The 15,634-nt window shown below is 45.3% G+C and overlaps 1 pseudogene; it reads left to right on the top strand.

Moving 5' to 3' along the window:
* The first annotated feature begins 6,060 nt into the window (after nt 1–6,060).
* LOC119776432 lies at nt 6,061–8,123 on the top strand (annotated as a pseudogene).
* The last annotated feature ends 7,511 nt before the right edge of the window (nt 8,124–15,634 follow it).

Here is a 15,634-nt window from a genome sequence, read left to right as displayed (position 1 = left end):
TAAAGTCATCAATAAAAAGTATATAAAAATATTAATTTTGGGATGTATATCTGGTTGTGCAGATGAGCTGATGGTACGAATTGGGTAAGAAGAACCAGGTTTTCCTTTGAATTGTTTCATTTCTCTGACTTTATTTTCATCTTTGCAAAGTTGTTTATTTATAAATGTAAATATAGAGCAGGGGTCACCAACCTTTTTAAGGCTGAGGGCTACTTCATGGCTACCAAGTCATAGAAAGGGCTACCAATACTGACCTATGAACTGGAGGGATCAGTGTTCACCTACAGTAAATCCATAAAAACTCATTTTTATTCTTTTATTCATTTCTAATTTTTTTTAATATTGTCATTCTGGTCCTGGTTTTGGTCCCGGTTATGGTTCCGGTCCTGGTCCTGGTTCTGGTCCTGGTTCTGGTCCTGGGCCTGGTTTTGTGTCCTGGTCCTGGTTCTGGTCCTGGTCTTGGTTCTGGCTCTGGTCCTGGTTCTTGTTCTGGTCCTGGTCTTGGTTCTGGTCCTGGTCTTGGTTCTGGTCCTGGTTCTGGTCCTGGTTTTGGTCCTGGTTAGGGTGGCCATTTCTATAGCACCAAAAAGGAGGACATTGCGCGGCATATCAATAAATTACTAAGGTGTACATAAGAATCGGGTAAAGTCACATTTATAGCACAATTCTTAGTAGTTTAAAGAGGATGCTTGTGTAGCTGAATAGAACAAAATATTAAAGAAATGTAAAAAAGAATTGGTTCCCAGCATTTGTATTTATTTAATACATTGTGGTGTTTAAAAAGTGACCATTTTTTAACACGATTAATTTGCGCAGAACTGCTGCAATTGATCATAAAGCAGTTGTTTGGAAAAGAAGCTCGAGAAAGAGCTAGAGAATAGGACGATGCAAACTGCAAAAAGTGGCTGGAAAAGAGGAATTCATGACATGGCTGCAGCCTGTTGAGAGTAAAGATGATTTCACCATGTTCTCTATCTATCCATATATATATATATATATATATATATATATATATATATATATATATATATATATATATATATATATATATATATATATATATATATATATATATATATATATATATATATATATATATATATATATAAACTTGAGTCATGGAACTGTGCTTCCAGCTCCTTATTTCATGTAAACTAATAACTTGTGTACATGATACTTGTTGATGGCATTAAAATTATTTCTAATAGCATTAAAAGAGCATTAAATTAGAGCTCCTCATTCCTGTATAAAACCTGTGAACGCTTAATTTAATCTGACATATTAAAAAAATCCCCATCATCATCCAGCAGATGTTCAGTTTCTGCCCAAATATTTTCTTTCTGTTGTGGATTTTTGTAACAGGGATAACTAGGATCATACATAGTTTGTATGAACTCTGTTTATTCTCTGCTTCCAAACTCATCATCTCTTCATCCATTCCTGCAATAAGAATTTTCTTTTAAAGTTGTGAGATGCGCTCTAGAATCTCACAACTTCTACCTGGTCTGTTGAAGCACCAATAGTCTGCATCCAATTATTTAATTAATTGCTCTTAGTTTTTGGGAATATATACAAACTATGCTCTAATTTCTAGATACCGATCTGTTTTTACTCTAATTTAATTTGACAAACCGGGTCTTCTCTACATTCTTTTTTCTGTTTGGTGCGATTGCAATAGCGGGTCTTGATCTGGACGGACCGGAGGGGAGCAAAAAATAGCTCAGCTCCGTATTTTGACGGTGAAGGACGGAGAAGACGTACGTGGGCGGTGACGAGCGGAGGATGTGGAACAGCTCTCATTGATTTACATGACAGACAAGTACTCCGCACGACGTACGTGAGCGGGGCGGAGCGCTGACGGAGTATGTGGAATCTGGGAGTAAAGGAGGACAAATACACGTCCGGCTGGGTGCAGCGCCGGACGCCGGACAGTGCAATGAAAATCCGGACTGTCCGCCCTAAAGCCGGACATCTGGTCCTGTTTCTGTTCCTGGTTCTGGTTCTGGTCCTGGTTCTGGTCCTGGTTCTTGTCCTGTACCTGGTTCTGGTCCTGGTCCTGGTCCTGTACCTGGTTCTTGTCCTGGTTCTGGTCCTGGTTCTGGTCCTGGTTCTAGTTCTGGTCCTGGTCCTGGTCCTGGTCCTGTTTCTGGTTCTGGTTCTGGTTCTGGTCCTGGTCCTGTACCTGGTTCTGGTCCTGGTTCATGTCCTGGTTCTGGTCCTGGTTCTTGTCCTGTACCTGGTTCTGTTCCTGGGTCTGGTTTTGGTCCTGGTTCTGGTTCTGGTCCTGGTTTTGGTCCTGTTTCTGTTCCTGGTTCTGGTCCTGGTTCTGGCTCTGGTCCTGGTTCTGGCTCTGGTCCTGGTTCTTGTTCTGGTCCTGGTCTTGTTTCTGGTCCTGGTCTTGGTTCTGGTCCTGGTTCTGGTTCTGGTCCTGGTTTTGGTCCTGTTTCTGTTCCTGGTTCTGGTCCTGGTTCTGGTCCTGGTTCTGGTCCTGGTTCTTGTCCTGTACCTGGTTTTGGTCCTGGTTCTGGTTCTGGTCCTGGTCCTGGTTCTGGTTCTGGTCCTGTACGTGGTTCTGGTCCTGGTTCTGGTTCATGTCCTGGTTCTGGTCCTGGTTCTTGTCCTGTACCTGGTTCTGGTCCTGGGTCTGGGTCTGGTTCTGGTCCTGGTCCTGGTCCTGGGTCAGGGTCCTGGTCCTGGTTCTGGGTCAGGGTCCTGGTCCTGGTTCTGGTCCTGGTTCTGGTTCTGGTCCTGGTCCTGGTTCTGGTTCTGGTCCTGATCCAGGTCATGGTCATGGTCCTGGTTCTGGGTCTGGTCCTGTTTCTGGTCCTGGTTCTGGTTATGGTTCTGGTCCTGGTTCTGGTCCTGGTTCTGGTCCTGGTTCCTGGTTCTGGTCATGGTTCTGGTCCTGGTCCTGATCCTGGTCCTGGTTCTGGTTCTGGTTCTGGTCCTGGTTCTGGATCTGGTCCTGGTTCTTGTCCTGTACCTGGTTCTGGTCCTGGGTCTGGGTCTGGTTCTGGTCCTGGTCCTGGTCCTGGGTCAGGGTCCTGGTTCTGGGTCAGGGTCCTGGTCCTGGTTCTGGTCCTGGTTCTGGTCCTGGTCCTGGTTCTGGTTCTGGTCCTGATCCTGGTCATGGTCATGGTCCTGGTTCTGGGTCTGGTCCTGTTTCTGGTCCTGGTTCTGGTTATGGTTCTGGTCCTGGTTCTGGTCCTGGTTCTGGTCCTGGTTCCTGGTTCTGGTCATGGTTCTGGTCCTGGTCCTGATCCTGGTCATGGTCCTGGTTCTGGTTCTGGTCCTGGTCCTGGTTCTGGTTCTGGTCCTGATCCTGGTCATGGTCATGGTCCTGGTTCTGGGTCTGGTCCTGTTTCTGGTTCTGGTTATGGTTCTGGTCCTGGTTCTGGTCCTGGTTCTGGTCCTGGTTCTGGTCATGGTTCTGGTCCTGGTCCTGGTCCTGATCCTGGTCATGGTCCTGGTTCTGGTTCTGGTCCTGGTTCTGGATCTGGTCCTGGTTCTTGTCATAGTTCTGGTTCTTTTCCTGGTTCTGGTCCTGGTCGTGGTCCTGGTTCTGGTCCTGGTCCAGGTCCTGGTCCTGGTAATGGTCCTGGTTCTGGTCCTGATTCTGGTCCTGGTCCAGGTCCAGGTTCTGGTCCTGGTCCTGTTTCTGGTCCTGTTTCTGGTCCTGGTTCTCGTTCTGGTTCTGGTCCTGGTTCTGGTCCTGGTCCTGGTTCCTGGTTCTGGTCATGGTTCTGGTCCTGGTCCTGGTCCTGATCCTGGTCATGGTTCTGGTTCTGGTTCTGGTTCTGGTTCTGGTTCTGGATCTGGTCCTGGTTCTTGTCATAGTTCTGGTTCTTTTCCTGGTTCTGGTCCTGATCGTGGTCCTGGTTCTGGTCCTGGTCCAGGTCCAGGTCCTGGTCCTGGTAATGGTCCTGGTTCTGGTCCTGATTCTGGTCCTGGTCCAGGTCCAGGTCCAGGTTCTGGTTCTGGTCCTGATTCTGGTCCTGGTCCTGGTCCAGGTCCAGGTTCTGGTCCTGGTAATGGTTCTGGTCCTGGTTCTTGTCATAGTTCTGGTTCTTTTCCTGGTTCCGGTCCTGGTCGTGGTCCTGGTTCTGGTCCTGGTCCAGGTCCAGGTCCTGGTCCTGGTAATGGTCCTCGTTCTGGTCCTGATTCTGGTCCTGGTCCTGGTCCAGGTCCAGGTCCAGGTTCTGGTTCTGGTCCTGATTCTGGTCCTGGTTCTTGTCCTGGTCCTGGTTCTGGTCCTGGTTCTGGCATGGTCCTGATTCTGGTCCTGGTCCTGGTCCAGGTCCAGGTTCTGGTTCTGGTCCTGATTCTGGTCCTGGTCCAGGTTCTGGTTCTGGTCCTGATTCTGGTCCTGGTCCAGGTTCTGGTCCTGGTCCTGGTCCTGGTTCTTGTCCTGGTCCTGGTCCTGATTCTGGTCCTGGTTCTTGTCCTGGTCCTGGTTCTGGTCCTGGTTCTGGCATGGTCCTGATTCTGGTCCTGGTCCTGGTCCAGGTCCAGGTTCTGGTTCTGGTCCTGATTCTGGTCCTGGTCCAGGTTCTGGTTCTGGTCCTGATTCTGGTCCTGGTCCAGGTTCTGGTCCTGGTCCTGGTCCTGGTTCTTGTCCTGGTCCTGGTCCAGGTTCTGGTCCTGGTCCTGGTTCTGGTCCTGGTAATGGTTCTGGTCCTGGTTCTTGTCATAGTTCTGGTTCTTTTCCTGGTTCCGGTCCTGGTCGTGGTCCTGGTTCTGGTCCTGGTCCAGGTCCAGGTCCTGGTCCTGGTAATGGTCCTCGTTCTGGTCCTGATTCTGGTCCTGGTCCTGGTCCAGGTCCAGGTTCTGGTTCTGGTCCTGATTCTGGTCCTGGTTCTTGTCCTGGTCCTGGTTCTGGTCCTGGTTCTGGCATGGTCCTGATTCTGGTCCTGGTCCTGGTCCAGGTCCAGGTTCTGGTTCTGGTCCTGATTCTGGTCCTGGTCCAGGTTCTGGTTCTGGTCCTGATTCTGGTCCTGGTCCAGGTTCTGGTCCTGGTCCTGGTCCTGGTTCTTGTCCTGGTCCTGGTCCAGGTTCTGGTCCTGGTCCTGGTCCTGGTTCTTGTTCTAGTCCTGGTTCTGGTCCTGGTCATGGTCCTGGTTCTGGTCCTGGTTCCGGTCCTGGTCCTGGTCCTGGTTCTGGGTCAGGGTTCAACACTATAGTTCCATAGATTCCAAGTTAGCTAAACATGATTAGCCTGTGACCAAAGCAATGCAGCTAATGTCTATCACACGGCTCTATGTTGAGTCAAAAAACGCCATAGAGTTAGAAAGCAAATCAAAGATTGAAACCATGTGAGAGAAATGATTTAGCAGGCTGAGTAAACGGGTCTGTATGAGAGCAAAATGGAGAGGAAAGTTTCCCTCAGCTTCGTTCGCTACCTGTAGCATTGGAGTCTGTCAATGTGTCAAATCCACTATAGGAGTTCAGAGTTGATAGACAAAGAGTTCTTTTTTCCATTTTAGCACCTCCACATTTATTATGTTACACTATTTTTAACACTCAATCTGAACTACTAACATGTGACACCTCAGAGTTCTATTTGTAGAATAGAACTCTATTAAGAGCTAAATGAACACTGTCTTTGAACAAAGTCTACTAACACCAGATTATTGAAGACTTTTCAATTTGCTGTGTGAAGATGTTTCCATCATTTTTAGCTGTTCTGATGATGAATGAAGATAAATGTGATTCAGTTTCATGGTTCAGCTTTAAATCCTCAAAGGAAAAACATCAGCTTTGATGCTCCTTCAGTTTAATGGATTAGATAAAGCCACCTTTCATTTTATTGGCAGAGATTTAGAGGTTTTTAGCTCCTTATTGTGGATTTCAAATGTTTCTGCTGCAGATTCTCACAGCAGCTCAGCAGTTTGTGTGGATCGCTGCTCACTTTCACATTAAGTTCATTTCTAGATATACTGAGCTGTGCGTGAAGCACTGCAGCTTTTTGCTGCTCAGACACACTTTATACATGAGGTGTGTGTTTTTCACATTATTTTTGGATGATAAATGAATTGAAGCAACCAAATAAATCTGAAGACATCTGAGTTGTGGAGACTCAGTCAGTTGTTTAGATCAGAAAACTGTTGTGCAGACGGTTAAACTTCCAGTGTTACTTTCAGAGCTCTCCTCTTCCTGGAATCACAGCCTGATGTTCCTCCCTCCTCTGGGTGGAACCAACATCTGCTGAAGCTGAAAGCTGATTGGCTGCAGCCTCTCTGCTCTGACACGTGACTTGTAGATCAGAGCTCAGAGCTGTTTCTGTTTTCAGGAAATGAAACTCAGACAGTCGCCGTGACTGAGAGCAGAAATGGAGCAGAACCAGCTGGACGCAGAAACCTTCTCCTGTTCCATCTGTCTGGATCTCCTGAAGGATCCGGTGACTATTCCCTGTGGACACAGCTACTGTATGAACTGTATTAAAAGCCACTGGGATGAAGAGGATCAGAGAGGAATCCACAGCTGCCCTCAGTGCAGGAAAACTTTTATACCGAGGCCTGACCTGCAGAAGAACGTCATGTTAGCAGCTTTAGTGGAGCAGCTGAAGAAGACTGGACTCCAAGCTGCTCCTGCTGACCACTGCTATGCTGGAGCTGAAGATGTGGCCTGTGATGTCTGCACTGGAAGGAAACTGAAAGCCATCAAGTCCTGTTTGGTCTGTCTGGCCTCTTATTGTGAAAAACACCTTTAGCCTCATAAGGATTCAGCTCCATTTAGGAAACACAAGCTGGTGGAGCCCTACAAGAACCTCCAGAAGAACATCCGCTCTCATCATGATGAAGTGATCAATTTTTTCTGCTGTACTGATCAGAAGTTCAACTGTTATCTCTGCTCTGAGGATGAATATGAACACAGCACAGTCTCAGCTGCAGCAGAAAGGACTGAGAGGCAGAGAGAGCTGGAGGAGAGACGAGGGAATATCCTGCATAGAATCCATAATGGAGAGAAAGATGTGAAGCTGCTTCAACAGGAGGTGGAGGCCATCAATCACTCTGCTGATAAAACAGTGGAGGACAGTGAGAAGATCTTCACTGAGCTGATCCGTCTCATCCAGAAAAGAAGCTCTGATGAGAAGCAGCAGATCAGATCCCAGCAGGAAACTGAAGTCAGTGGAGTCAAAGAGCTTCAGGAGAAGCTGGAGCAGGAGATCAGTGAGCTGAAGAGGAAAGACGCTGAGCTGGAGCAGCTCTCACACACAGAGGATCACAACCGCTTTCTCCACAGCTACCCCTCACTGTCAGACCTCAGGGAGTCTACACCCTCAGCCGCATTCCACATACGTCCTAGGAGACGCTGGGAGGATGTGACAGCAGCTGTGTCAGAGCTCAGAGACAAACTACAGGACGTCCTGAGAGACACATGGACAAAGATCTCACTGACACTGACTGAGGCAGAACCAGAACCAGAGAGCAGAGCTGGGTTCTTAGGATATTCATGTCAGATCACACTGGACCCAAACACAGCACACAGACATCTGTTACTATCAGAGGGAAACAGGAAGGTGACACTGATGGATCAACCTCAGTCTTATTCTAGTCATCCAGACAGATTCACTGATTATTCTCAGGTTCTGAGTAGAGAGAGTCTGACTGGACGTTGTTACTGGGAGGTGGAGTGGAGGGGGGAGGTTTATATAGCAGTAGCATACAAAGATATCAGCAGAACAGAAATAGGGATTGAATGTGTATTTGGATATAATGACAAATCTTGGGCATTATATTGTTTACAAGGTGGTTATCAATTTGGTCACAACAACATCTGGAACTCCATCTCAGGTCCTGGTTCCTCCAGAGTAGGAGTGGACCTGGATCACAGAGCAGGTGTTCTGTCCTTCTACAGCGTCTCTGAAACCAGAACTCTCCTCCACAGAGTCCAGACCACATTCACTCAGCCGCTACATGCTGGAGTTTGGGTTTATGGTACTGGATCGTCTGCAGAGTTCTGTAAAGCCAAATAGATCCAGTGTGTTGGTTCTGATTGTTGATCAGGGTTCCTGGTTCTGGTTGTTGATCAGGGTTCCTGGTTCTGGTTGTTGATCAGGGTTCCTGGTTCTGATTGTTGATCAGTGTTCCTGGTTCTGGTTGTTGATCAGGGTTCCTGGTTCTGATTGTTGATCAGGGTTCCTGGTTCTGGTGGTTGATCAGGGTTCCTGGTTGTGATTGTTGATCAGGGTTCCTGGTTCTGGTTGTTGATCAGGGTTCCTGGTTCTGATTGTTGATCAGTGTTCCTGGTTCTGGTTGTTGATCAGGGTTCCTGGTTCTGATTGTTGATCAGGGTTCCTGGTTCTGGTGGTTGATCAGGGTTCCTGGTTGTGATTGTTGATCAGGGTTCCTGGTTAAGGTTGTTGATCAGGGTTCCTGGTTCTGATTGTTGATCAGGGTTCCTGGTTCTGGTTGTTGATCAGGGTTCCTGGTTCTGATTGTTGATCAGGGTTCCTGGTTCTGATTGTTGATCAGGGTTCCTGGTTCTGGTTGTTGATCAGGGTTCCTGGTTCTGGTTGTTGATCAGGGTTCCTGGTTCTGGTTGTTGATCAGGGTTCCTGGTTCTGGTTGTTGATCAGGGTTCCTGGTTCTGGTTGTTGATCAGGGTTCCTGGTTCTGGTTGTTGATCAGGGTTCCTGGTTCTGATTGTTGATCAGGGTTCCTGGTTCTGGTTGTTGATCAGGGTTCCTGGTTCTGGTTGTTGATCAGGGTTCCTGGTTCTGGTTGTTGATCAGGGTTCCTGGTTCCGGTTGTTGATCAGGGTTCCTGGTTCTGGTTGTTGATCAGGGTTCCTGGTTCTGGTTGTTGATCAAGGTTCCTGGTTCTGGTTGTTGATCAGGGTTCCTGGTTCTGGTTGTTGATCAGGGTTCCTGGTTCTGGTTGTTGATCAGGGTTCCTGGTTCTGGTTGTTGATCAGGGTTCCTGGTTCCGGTTGTTGATCAGGGTTCCTGGTTCTGGTTGTTGATCAGGGTTCCTGGTTCTGGTTGTTGATCAGGGTTCCTGGTTCTGGTGGTTGATCAGGGTTCCTGGTTCTGGTTGTTCATCAGGGTTCCTGGTTCTGGTATTTGATCAGGGTTCCTGGTTCTGATTGTTGATCAGGGTTCCTGGTTCTGGTTGTTGATCAGGGTTCCTGGTTCTGGTGGTTGATCAGGGTTCCTGGTTCTGGTTGTTGATCAGGGTTCCTGGTTCTGGTATTTGATCAGGGTTCCTGGTTCTGATGGTTGATCAGGGTTCCTGGTTCTGGTTGTTGATCAGGGTTCCTGGTTCTGGTTGTTGATCAGGGTTCCTGGTTCTGATTGTTGATCAGGGTTCCTGGTTCTGGTATTTGATCAGGGTTCCTGGTTCTGGTTGTTGATCAGGGTTCCTGGTTCTGGTTGTTGATCAGGGTTCCTGGTTCTGGTTGTTGATCAGAGTTCCTGGTTCTGATTGTTGATCAGGGTTCCTGGTTCTGATTGTTGATCAGGGTTCCTGGTTCTGGTTGTTGATCAGGGTTCCTGGTTCTGATTGTTGATCCGGGTTCCTGGTTCTGGTTGTTGATCAGGGTTCCTGGTTCTGGTTGTTGATCAGGGTTCCTGGTTCTGATTGTTGATCAGGGTTCCTGGTTCTGGTTGTTGATCAGGGTTCCTGGTTCTGATTGTTGATCAGGGTTCCTGGTTCTGATTGTTGATCAGGGTTCCTGGTTCTGGTTGTTGATCAGGGTTCCTGGTTCTGATTGTTGATCCGGGTTCCTGGTTCTGATTGTTGATCAGGGTTCCTGGTTCTGGTTGTTGATCAGGGTTCCTGGTTCTGATTGTTGATCAGGGTTCCTGGTTCTGGTTGTTGATCAGGGTTCCTGGTTCTGGTTGTTGATCAGGGTTCCTGGTTCTGATTGTTGATCAGGGTTCCTGGTTCTGGTTGTTGATCAGGGTTCCTGGTTCTGATTGTTGATCCGGGTTCCTGGTTCTGGTGTCTCTGCTCTGCTGCTCTCTTCTTCTTTCTTTCTCTTTTTAAATGTAGTTCTCTGTGTCTGTGTTCCAGGAACCATGAAGGATTTCACCGCTGATGTTTTCTTTCATTCTTCTGACACAGAAATATTTCTCCAGATGAGAATGTAAACTTCTCTGGGCTCTGATTGTTCTGCTGTAATATCTGTATTGATGGATCTGGATGTTCTGGTTTCTCTTCCTCTGTTCTGCAGAACAAATGTTGTTCTAGTTGAAATCAGTTGAGGTTGAAGTGAACTGAACTCGCTTCTGTTTTCTGGCTTTGAATCCAGAGAAGAAAACTGAAACTAATATCAACTTAGAACTGATGCTGTTTTCTTCTAGATGCTTTAGATCTAGATCAGAAAAATCTGCTGTTCTGTCTCTTTGGTTTCTTCAATAAAACAAGTTGATTCCAGAGAAATGTGGAAACGTTTTCTTCTCATTCTTCCAATAAATAGTGAGTTTTGTGTCTAAAGGTCAGAAAGGTTTCCTTCAGAGTGTCTCATGTGATGCTGGAGAAGATCAGATGTTTGGTTTCACCTTCATTCATCCAGAACTCTCTGCTTCCAGCTCTGCTGCAGAGAGACGACAGAAAGAAAGCATTTATTACAGGAACTGATCAGTTCACCTGGAAACACAAACAAAGATCAGTTCAATGAGGGATTTGGATCCACAGATAATCGCCTCATGATACTTATTCTGATTTAGTTCATCATTTAGGTTCAAAATGTTCAAAATCGGACTAAATATCTGATGATGCTGTTATGGTGGATGAGGGATTCACAATAGATGAGCTACTTTTTTAGGTTTTAGATTTTGAGCCTTTAGCTTCTCTATTTTGATTATTGAAGAAAAAAGAATAAATATTTCAATAAATAATCAGGGCTGACTAATATTTGATGATTCATTCTAGATGAAAATGCTCAGACCTTCTTTATCTTTAGAGTAATTGTTATAATTCCAGCATTTTTCCATCTACGTCTTTAATATTTTACGATGAAAGCCCAGTTACCATCTAATCAGACCTTTTAGTAGATGGAAAAACCTCTACTGGCATTATAGCAATAAAACTCAGCAGGGAGCCATTGTTTTTTAGCTTTACTCATCATGATTCAACATTTATAGGAAGTAAGATCTAGAAAACCCTTCCTTCACCTTTCTGATTCCTGATCCTCCACGGACGGGTTGGTCGTTGGATCGCCAACTTGAAGAGGGAGGATTTGCCATCGAACTTCTGGCCAGAGAAAAAACCCGTAATATGTAGCCAACATTTGGAAGAAGAATGTTTTCAAGATGACTTGGATAATAGCGCGTTGTGACAAACACCAGATACAGCACTGGGACTTGATCAACAGCCGATACCGCACCGTGACGTCACAAACCAGTAGGTGGCAGTAGTGTTCTTTGACAAACATGGATGCCTCCAGTAAAGCACATTCACATGAAAATGACTCTGAATTAAAAACACTGATCATTTATTGAACAGGATGGAATCATTTCAGATTTAAAGAACTTTCAGACGTTTGAATCCTGAATATAACCGGACTTTTCCTTTAACAGTTGGGAGCTATGCAGTCAGACCCCCACATACACTAAACTATAACTTCCACTAGCACCGTTTGTCTTCTTTCTAAATAATGAATTCCTCTTAATTGATAGAAAACTTGTGTCTAAAACTCTCCTCCATCTTTCTCTGGTTCCCCACGAATGTTTGCTGCTTCTCCAAGCAGAAACAGGCCTTATGAATGGCAGCTGGACACTGGAGCAGGTAACATCAGTCCCTCTGACATCTCACTACGTCTAGTTATGGATTAAAAAGACTTTTCTAGAAATGAGCTCTAGATCACGTTAAATGACAAAGATTTAGTAGAAATCTATTTAACTTTGCTCTACCTGTAATAAAGTTAGGCTGATTAGATGTCCCCTTTTTAAAGGGACAGTCGTTTTTTTCGGGGGAAGTGTTCCGAGAAATGTCCTTGATTTTAACATCTGATTATGAGAAATGAAAAAAAGATGCATATAATGTGTGATTAAGGCAGCAGAGGCCAAAGTGAGCGTGTTGCTCCTAACAGCTGATAAAGCAGCCGTCCCCACCGCAGCTGTCTGTGATATTAGGAGTTAATCAGGAGTGGACAGATCCTGGATCAGCTGGAAATGATCAGCCATGGAGTTAAGGGGACGATGGACAGAGGAGGCCCAGTGAACAGGAACCTCCACTAAGCTGAGCTGCTTTCACAACATTTCAGCTCCAAGTTGGAGAAACAAACTAAACTCCTTGATAAATGGGAGAAAACAGCAGTCAGATCCCTTTGGTTGATGTTCTTTGCTCTCATTAGTTTCTAGCCTGTTTGGAAATGAAGAAAACCACATTTGGTTTTGCAATAAAGACCAGACTTTGCTGCTCTGTCTTCATTTCCAGAGGACTTGGAATCTGAACATATTTAAAGTAGCCTAGCCTCCTGTTTTTTAATCATTTCAATAAAAAACCTTCAGGTTGTTTTTTACTAAACATTTGGTACAAAATGAATAAAATAAATCTTTGGAATTAAAGATGGAATTTTCTGAATGAGATCATTCAAATGTGATCATAATAGCTCCCATTTTTAGTCAAGTCATGATAAAGTTGACATCAACATGAAGAAAATATGAGTTTGATTTCTTTTCTTCTTCATTCCTTCTTACCTCTATTCTTTCTATTTAATTCATTTTCTTTTTTCCTCCCTAAAACACAGAGACACACAATGAATGCTTCACAGAGACTTATGGAGTGCTGGACATTTGTGGAGTAGAAAGAAATCCCACTTTTTGGAAGCAGTTAAAGGTACACTATGCAACCGGTGTTGATTTTCCAGCGAGGCTCCCCCCAGAGGGCGAAAGTAAAAGTGCACTGTCGTAAATACGCTCAGCTGTTCTCCTGGTTTCTCCGTCAAGCCAGGCGCGGTTGTTTTGAGCTTAGCAGACAGGCGAACGCAACGAATGACTAACACAGTGAAAGTATGAACATGCACACAGAGAGAGAGAAACCATTCCAATGTTACTTACAATCGCATCAGCAGAAACGCGAGGTCCGCGTCAGCCTTGCAGCCTTCTTTTTATTTTAGCTCTCGCCATTCGGAAAAAGCTTGCCCGATGTTCACCCGTGTACGACTCCTCTCTCTGTCCCGAGCCCTTTTCCTCTTTCTTGCCTGCTCCGACATGGGCTTTCGCTGTTTTCACGCTGGTTCCGCCATGATAACTGCACAAAGATCGCCACTGTGCTAGCAACGAGCATGGTTTTAACTGGGGGCGTGTAGCAGTTCTCGCCATAAAGCAAGACTGACTCTCGCGAGACTTCTGAGCCTGTGGGTGCGGGCCGAGGGCTCCTGCAATTGCAAGTGCGATATTTCCCCCACAGACCACCAGGGCGGCCGAGAAAACCTTTGTTCAACCTGAAATTACTCATTTAATCATCCAAAACGTTATGGAACACATTAATTAACTGAAAAATGTTGCATAGTGTGCCTTTAATATCCACCTGCCCTGATTCCTATGAATTTAGTGGTTGGCTTGAGCTGCTTTTCTAGTTTTCCTCATAATGAGAACCTCAACAGACCAATAAAGTCCCTGTGAGCTGCAGAGGATGGAGAGGAAAGCAGCATGTTGCTGGTGAAGCCCACTTTAGCCTCTCCTCTCCTTGCCAGTGTGTATTTGTATGACAGAAAGGCACTGAGGAACATTTTTCAGGTGGAACCACTATTTTAAATCTCACCATGTCTGATTTATAGGTGATTAAACAAAGAACAATAAATAAATCCTAAATAAACACTGTAAAACAGCATAAAGCCCATTAGAAACTGTGGATGAACCCTTAAGCTTTATAGATCCACATCTTGACTAGAACTCAAGCTAATCTGGACTGAATCAGTTGAAGCATGTTTGTTCCACAAAGGTTTTAGTGAACAGTGTGCAGGAGGAAATGGGATTTTGGGGGCCAAATTGTGCCAAATGTATTTTTCCGCTCATAAAAATGAATCTGGTCAGATAAATATGCTGATTTCCATTATTGGAGACCTTCTGCATGAGGCAAAGCCTTTGCTCCTCAGATTTAGCCGTTGGTTCATTGAAATTTACCAATAAAATCACCAAACTGAATAGAAAATAAGAATAACAGAGCAGCTTATGGAACGCATAGCGGTTACATCACCTGAAATGGTCGCACAATGACCTCTGACCCCTCCTTGGAAAGGTCTGAGCCTCTAGTTTCCAATGATGGCGGCCATTAGGGGGCGGGGCTAAAGATGAATACCTGCTGTTGCATTACTCCCACAGAGTCAAACGTCTCAGGTGGAATTTTAAATCTCATTTTATTTGTTTACACAGCTATAAAACATCAATTATTGATGAAAACATTATTTTGAAACATGTTTTAGAAATCTTAAAGCCCCAATTGAAAGGCGTGTGGATGAAACACCATGTGACTGTGTTTGGGCCATTTCTATAAATAGATAAACATGAGCAGAGGTCAGATGGGCCCGGTACTGGGTCCGCCAGGCTCAAGGGGTTCAATAAATGCTGCTGAAGTTTATTTAGGTTTGAATGAAATGCTTGTTTATCCCAGGTGAACAGATCCAGCTGTGATGACATCATCAGCTCCACCTCTTTCTCCATCTACAGCTGTGGCTGTAAAATGCATCCATTAGCTCCAGCTAGCAACTCCTCCTGTCAGGTGAATGTGAGCAACATGTTACAGACAGACCTGGCCTGTTTTCATGGCTATATTTAGTATCAGATTATTTCTAGAAGTCAGACATTTTAGGATGCATTTAGAGTGAAGTAACAGCTACGTTTGGCATGTAATGTTAGACCCTGGAGGACAGGAGTTCTCCATCCCAGTTCCAGGGTTAAACTCAGCCAGACTCTTGCTGATGATGACGTTCCCTTCATTTCAATCAGCTGTGATGGAGCAGAGACTCTAAAACATGCAGAACTAATAGTGTGAAATTCCTCTGCTTCTTTGCTTTGTCCTCCTGCTAATAAATGTCTAGACGTGTTTCTCAGGGCTGAGTAGTTTTTCTATCATTCTTTGCAGCTCAGTTTTGGACACATTTGAGCACTTCAAGGCTTTGCTGATGAAAACTGTACACTGTTAAAAAAGTAAATGGCAATTGTTGTTCTAACACACAATTGTATTGTAATCCGACTCAGAAATATAAATTTGACATCTAACAAATAAATACATGTTTGCCCAACTCAAATTCTCAGAAGTTGGTTTAACAAGGAGTTTTAAATCGCCTATACAAGATTTTTTGAGTTCCCTCAACTGTAAACTCATGGGCATGCGCACTGCTTATGTTCATGGACACGCCCACTACGGTACGGGGTTTCCTATCCCTTTCTTCAAGGGCACAGCCTTTTTCCCTCGCGTTTGAGAAGACTGGCGGACATTGTGCTTTTATGCATCTGGAGAACCACGGAGGAACGACCCTGGGACCTTACCAGTTTTCTGAATCTTTTCTTTTCCCGGTGAGTGCTGCAAAGTACAGACAGTTAGCGGTTAGCTCCGTGAGTTAATATTCCCTTGTGGTGTATTGCCACCGAGTTGAAGCATGAGTTCACATGTTTTTCACGTTCTGATGAAAGGAAAAGCCGCGCGCGTGCGCGTGCGTGTTTATAGTGCGCGTGTGCGCGTGC

Source organism: Cyprinodon tularosa, unplaced genomic scaffold (genome assembly GCF_016077235.1).
Source record: "Cyprinodon tularosa strain WSP-4 unplaced genomic scaffold, ASM1607723v1 ctg930, whole genome shotgun sequence".
In the NCBI taxonomy this organism is placed as follows: Eukaryota; Metazoa; Chordata; class Actinopteri; order Cyprinodontiformes; family Cyprinodontidae; genus Cyprinodon; species Cyprinodon tularosa.
This window is presented reverse-complemented; position numbering and strand designations above follow the sequence as displayed.